Below are 6668 nucleotides of genomic sequence, written 5' to 3'. Positions count from 1 at the left end.
TTGTAATAATGAAAAAATACTTGGAGTATGTACTTATATATGTACCCTTTGACATATTAAATGACAATGGGTTCCAAATTTATTTGAATCATTTTTATTTATTTGAGCAATAACATTAAAGAGGCTTAACGCTAGGCATGTACAAACTATTTTGCATCAATTCAGAACCTGTCGAACTGTTTTGTGAAACCATACATGAATGAATATACCTAGGATTTTTTTTTCTTACATTGTATTTATTGTGCAATAGTGTAAAAGCAACGTTGTATTTATGGAGTATAATATTGTAGAAATCGTTTGATGCTAATGCCTTTCTAGAAATAAAACGAGTTGATATAAGATTCATATACTTAATAATCTATGACTTGACGAACTCTTCTGCATTGGGGCTCGTACGCATACTATTATTATGAACTTCCTCTAACATTTCGAGAAACCCATTGGTTCGAGCTGGATTTTGAGATTGAAGTCCTCTAACCCACAACCTCCATGCTTATGCTTACGGCATGGGTGCCTACTAGTTAAAGCTTAAATTTATTTTGAATGTATGTTTATTGTTTTAATCATTTATTTCGTTTGTCCGAACATTTGAAGTTCGCGAATTGCGGGCAATTTTTCTGTCAATATAATTACCTAACGCCTTAATGGGAGTAAAAGAGAAAGATGCTCGCAATTTGCGAACTTCGGTGTTTGCGGTAGGCTCTCTGTACCTATTTATTAGTTATTTATCAACATTTAGGATAATGTATACATATTAATAGTGATATATATTGTTGGAATTAAATTTATTTAACCATAAATGCATAGCTTAAATTTTTCATAGACGGTATGGTAGAAATTTCACAAGTATCAAGACTATTTATTTTAATCCATTTTCTGTGGTGTTGTCACATACTGATTTTTAAAAACTACTTTTTATCTAGCGCGGCTAAGTTTCTGTGGTCGAACTATAGGTCATCAATACAGATTATTTGATTAATTTTCGTTCACCCCCAAGCTAAGAACTCCATGCTATTATGAATTTTTAAAAATGCTGATATAATTTAAAGTATGGAGTTTTTACATTCGGCACACATCAAATCCATGTGTTCCCACGACTGTAACCATCCGTCCTGTTTTGAAAGTTTCAAACTCAACTTTAATCCTGGCCAACGTAATTGCTAAAGTTGGAACACAAAACCTTGTTCGCGGGACTTGCGATTTACTGTCAAGCGTTTTGAAACTTGTGTAACGAATTTGCGACCTTTTTATTTGACATTGAGAGAGATAGTCTGCATTTTTACTATAAAGAATAGGTACCATTTTTAGGGTTCCGTAGCCAAATTGGCACAAACGGAATCCTTTATACACGTAGTTTTTAATAAAATTATAAACCCTTTTGTCATAGGTACCTTGGTAATTTTGTTATACTGTCCCTAATCCTAAACCTTATAAACTAAATATATATTACATAATCTCTCATACTCTTAGTTACTCTAATAATTGGCCTCGTGATCGTCTAGTTAGCGTTAGAATCTCTCGAAGTGAACCGCAGAACTCTAGATTCTTTAATGAGTAGGTAACGACCAGAGATCGGACAGGTCATCGCAAAACAATCGCAACATGCCAATAGAACAAGATTAATAGAGTCGTATTATGTAAGTACAGTATAATTTAATTATAATTTTCAATGACATTTACAACGGTGACCCAAAAATACACCATATAATTGTGAAGGTATTTAATTTTTTTTAATGCTGATGGTTGTATTGAACATATATTATGCGCAACCATCAACTCCTGCATTTTCTGAAACAAACCAATATTTTTATTTAGTTATTTGTGTTAATAAATTTTTACTATTTTCATCAATAAAAAAACACATAAGCGATAAAAACTATTACACATACTAGTTTAATTCCAAAATAAATCTATTTTCATTTCATTATTAAGTAAATTGATAAAATGTTGGGCATATATTATGTAAGCAGTCTTAGTCCGATCAGCCTTATTTAGTCTCCGATACAGTGTGGGCAGGTGTGATTAATAAATAGTTGTTAAAAAATACTTTAAAACCTTTTACTCGAAACTGCCGAAACACTTCCATGACGTCCTCCCAGCAATCGTCAAAAATTAAGCTGATGATATGTTTGAACATAAATCACAAACATCTTTCTCGAAAATTGTTCATGCAGGAGCAGAAAGTTGGCACTTTATGATAAAGAGAGTATTTCAATTAAACTTATCTTAAAAAACGATTTATGTAGGCATATTTTTTTGTTACCTTAATTAGCATTTCCCTTTCGAAGAGTAATTATTTCCATCTTGGCATTGAGTTGTCTCTTAAAATGGCGATAATCTTCTTCATCAAACAAAGCCATATTTTTATTCAAAGTGACTGACTAAATTCACAAATTATAAGATCGGAATAATTTAATGACAATCCAAACACCAACGTTATATTTGACAGAAAATCTTGAAAACGCTCTTTGATCAAAGAGGTTACACATATTCATCATCATCATTACTTAAGAGCTTTGCTCTTGTCGGTGGAGTAATCGCCAATCACATATTACAATATATTATTGAAATAAGTTCACATTGCTAACAATACACTGATGGAACATATGTCCTATAAATTATTGTTGACATAAATTTTTTTTTTCCAAATTTTCGGGTTTCAAGCGATTTCTTAGATCCATTTATAAATTGAAAACGACCGCTCCGTGTCCACCGAAGTAAGTAAAGCACCGTTGAAAAGAATATCAAGGGGTCTAATTTTGTGTTCCTGGGATATTCTTTGACAAATATCTCGAATATTTTCATAGTCGAGATTACGGTCTAATACATTTTCCATTTTGTTTTTTACGGTTTCGGATGCTACCCAATCTAAGACAACACGCACTTGATCCAAAATTAATAACGAATCACTTAGACAAAGCTGTGTACTCTGTACCTGTTATAAAGCAATTTGTATAATTTCGTAATTGGTGCTAATAAAGTTTAAATCCTGTCTTACTTTTGGGTTTTGTAGTGCACTCTGAGCTTTACTAATAGACTTTGCCTCTTTTTTGCTTAATTGGATTATAACATTTGAGATTTCAACGAAATACTTGAACTATATTGCGGCTTCAAGCCACGTGCCCCACCTTTACCATTACCATGAGTTTACAGTGACGGTGCTCGCTAGCGACTGCGTAAATGATTTCTATGGAGAATAGTACAGCGCCGTCGGCGGTCACTTATAGAACTAAAAATCGGCAGTATGAGTTCAACGCTAGCGATTACTTTTCGATAGGTATTTTAGGTTTTCGCTAGCGAGTAACGTTTGTAGCTGTTGCCTATAGAAATTGGTACCATGAGTCACATTTTTGACATACGCTATCGAGCAATACGTTATCGACTGTAGTAATCTATTTCACTGGCATATTGGAGCGTGAAAACTTATTAGAATTCGTGTTATAGTATATTTTCTTATCATTATTTATGTAAATAATGTCAGCAAGGCATTATTTGGCATGGGATATGTTAGCGAAAGCTGCATATGAAGACGAACGACGTGAACAAGGAAAATATCAAGCCGATATGAGAAAAATATTAAGAAACCCACTTCAACACATAAGTGAGAATAATTTTATTAAAGAATATAGGCTCAGCAAGGAAGCTTTTGAGGATTTGTGTGATTTGTTAATAAATCATGCGGATTTGAAATCCACTCAAAGAGTGTCAGTGGAATCAAAGTTAAGTATAAATTCTATAAAAGTGTTAAGTACTTATACATTTTATTTGACATTTATGAGTGTTATTTTGTAATTAACCAACAAACTAACTCTTGCAGGTTTTATGTGCATTACTATTTTATGCACAAGGTAGTTACCAACGCATGACTGGCAAGGCACACCATTTTTCGCAGGAAGCAATGAGTGTTTACATTGAAGAGGTAACAGCCGCGTTGAACCACCCCAATATTCTAAAAATGTTTATACATTTTCCAACCACACGCGAAGAAAGAGATGACATTAGACAAAGGTAAAAATAGACGAATCACAACTTAAACTAGGTAGTGACCTAATTTACCTATCTGGGGGCACGGCAGTGTCCCCGACAAGTCGAGCAAAACAAAGAGGCACGGCCGTACCATCCTTTTCTCGAAGCGATTCAGGCCATTTTCGACGTCCTGTAATATTGTGCTGGCTGAAGCTAGAACCCTGAATTTTCAGTAATATATAGGGCTTAACATGCTTAAGATATATTCTCAAAAACATTCAATATGTTCATATTGTAGTTTAAGAATTATTGTGCATCAAAGTTCCTTATTTACGACACTGACGCACTCACTCACGTAATATTCTTTCCTCTTATGACCACAATACAATACCTACAAACATTGACGTATTATATCTATGGACTGGCCTTACGGGCACTAAAAACCGGACAACTGCGAGTCGGACTCCCCATTCTTATTGCCCGTAAGGCCAGTCCTGAGATTTAATACGTCAATGCCTACAAACCAATTTTCACATTTTAGTTTTTTCAATAAATATGGAATCCCAGGGGTGATAGGAAGCATTGACTGCAGCCACTTCAAGATATTTACACCCAAAAAGGAAGAAGAACACTTATATTTCTGTAGAAAGCATTATCACTCAATGAATGTACAAATGGTAAGTAGGTCTGTTTTTATCTGTATAGGTACCTAACCTACTCCTTAATAAATTTAGATTGACATGTTTATCTAAAAGCGATTTACTTACTACTCGTAATATTATATACAATATTAATTTTCAGATATGTGATCACGATTGTAAAATTTTATCCATTAATGCTAAGTTTGGAGGTGCAGCCCATGATTCTTTCATATGGGAAAATATTAGGTCCTTACCTATGAAATTGGCGTTTTTGTTCATAGATATAAGTCTGATCCTAGTTTTTTTTTTTTTTACAAAAGTACATACACAATTACAATAAAACTACAGTGCACTCAATAAACAACGATTTTACATACAATTAATTGTTATTTTTTATTGTTAAGTGTTCAGAATTAAGCCTTGAAAATAGGTCTTTTCATGTGCTGTCGGTTCGAGTATTAAAATTACTTATATTTTTCTAATGGTACCAATTTTCAAGAAATGGAGATATTGAAAACATACCTTAAAGTACATGCACAATAATTCTGTGTTGTGGGCAATGGGCTATAATATTACTGAGCAGTACTTACACCTATAAAATGTGTCAATAAATGCAAAATTTATTATCTGCTTCTAAATGAGGTTTAGTAAATAAAACTCTACCTGGGCTGTTAACTATTTTAGGCTCCTCTCTGCCCGCCAAGTCTTGGTTATTCCTGTCCACAGGTAAGGGTGGAAAAACTGGGGGTTGAGCCGATGTCCCTGGCCGATTCCAATCTTCAACATCTGCAATAAAAAATAAAAACAATAAAATAAATACTTGGTAACAAAATTACAACCAAAGAAAGATTGGTCTGTACAGTCAGCTGCAGAGAAAAGGTACCACCCCCGCATAGAAATTTGTATGAAAAGGTGCTAACTGCTAAGCTAATAGTATTGCTGACTGTACATTGATACTGGGCAATAGTATTCATACAAAAATATATATCCAATAATTGTTACACATAAAATCATTGTCATCATAAATGAAGAATAGTTATTTGTACAACAAGAGATCAAAGTTTGATATTTCTTCGAGTGCTTATTTTGAGTCCCGTGCAAGCGAAAGATTCTATAATAGATTCACGAGCGTAGCGAGTGAATCTAATTTAGAATCTTGAGCGTAGTAAGGGATTCAAAAGCGCACGAGATGTAAATAACTTTGATCTCGTGTAGTACACAAAATTTTTCACCCTAAGCAGTGAGAACATACCTAGAGGGACAGAGATAATAGAACCCAAGTATATCGAACTTGTATTAGACCCCGCATGTTGAAATGACTATAAAGGTCACTTGAATGTCATTTTGTCTCACTCAGTGAGCAAAATCGCATTTTGCTCACTGAGTGAGACCCAATCAGTGAGCAAAATGCGATTTTGCTCACTGGGTGAGACAAAATGACTCAGTGAGCAAGAGTTTTTAAGAAGCAAAGTACCCTTGTTCGAGCTGCTGAGGTGAAAAATATATTTGTGCCGCTACCCTTTCCAGGATACCGAGTCGGGACAACCAGCTTTCTAGGCAGAATCAATACCAGCTAGGCTATGGTGACTATTAACTATGTATGTTGTTAAAAATTTTCTCATGACATGCATTAAATTAATTCCATTGATCTTATTTTCATAGTAACAATGATACGGAAACTCACTGGAACAAGTTTGTTGAGCTAACTCATCATGTAGTATAAAAATAGATAGGCTGTCATCATCATCAAGTGTCGGTAGTACAGTCAATTCAGTTACTTCTTCCTGTAAAATATTTTAATTTAGGTATGACCATAGAGTAAGATTAAATAAAGAATAACAAACTCCCATAGGACAGCATTCTCTGTGTAGGGGATTAAGTATGGGAGTTCTTACTCTTTATTTTATTCTTAGGGTAACATTCCATTTCTGACCGCAGCTGCACTACTGGTACTTAACGCGTCGCTGTTACTGTCAATTTCCATAGTAAAATGAACAGTAGTGCAGCTGCGGTTGGAAATGGACTGTCACCTTAAGTGTAAGGCCTGAGTGGACGCTCAAG

At 34.3% G+C, this 6668-nt stretch overlaps 1 long non-coding RNA gene across 1 annotated transcript; it reads left to right on the top strand.

Moving 5' to 3' along the window:
• The first annotated feature begins 3280 nt into the window (after nt 1–3280).
• On the top strand, nt 3281–4849 carry LOC134804970 (uncharacterized). Its single transcript, XR_010146219.1, has 3 exons — nt 3281–4008; nt 4508–4643; nt 4768–4849. It is a non-coding gene; the product is annotated as an uncharacterized LOC134804970 (long non-coding RNA).
• Nucleotides 4850–6668: the final 1819 nt, after the last annotated feature.

Source organism: Cydia splendana, chromosome Z (assembly GCF_910591565.1).
Source record: "Cydia splendana chromosome Z, ilCydSple1.2, whole genome shotgun sequence".
Taxonomy (NCBI): Eukaryota; Metazoa; Arthropoda; class Insecta; order Lepidoptera; family Tortricidae; genus Cydia; species Cydia splendana.
Note: the sequence above shows the minus strand (reverse complement) of the source record. Positions and strands in the feature narration are given on the sequence as shown.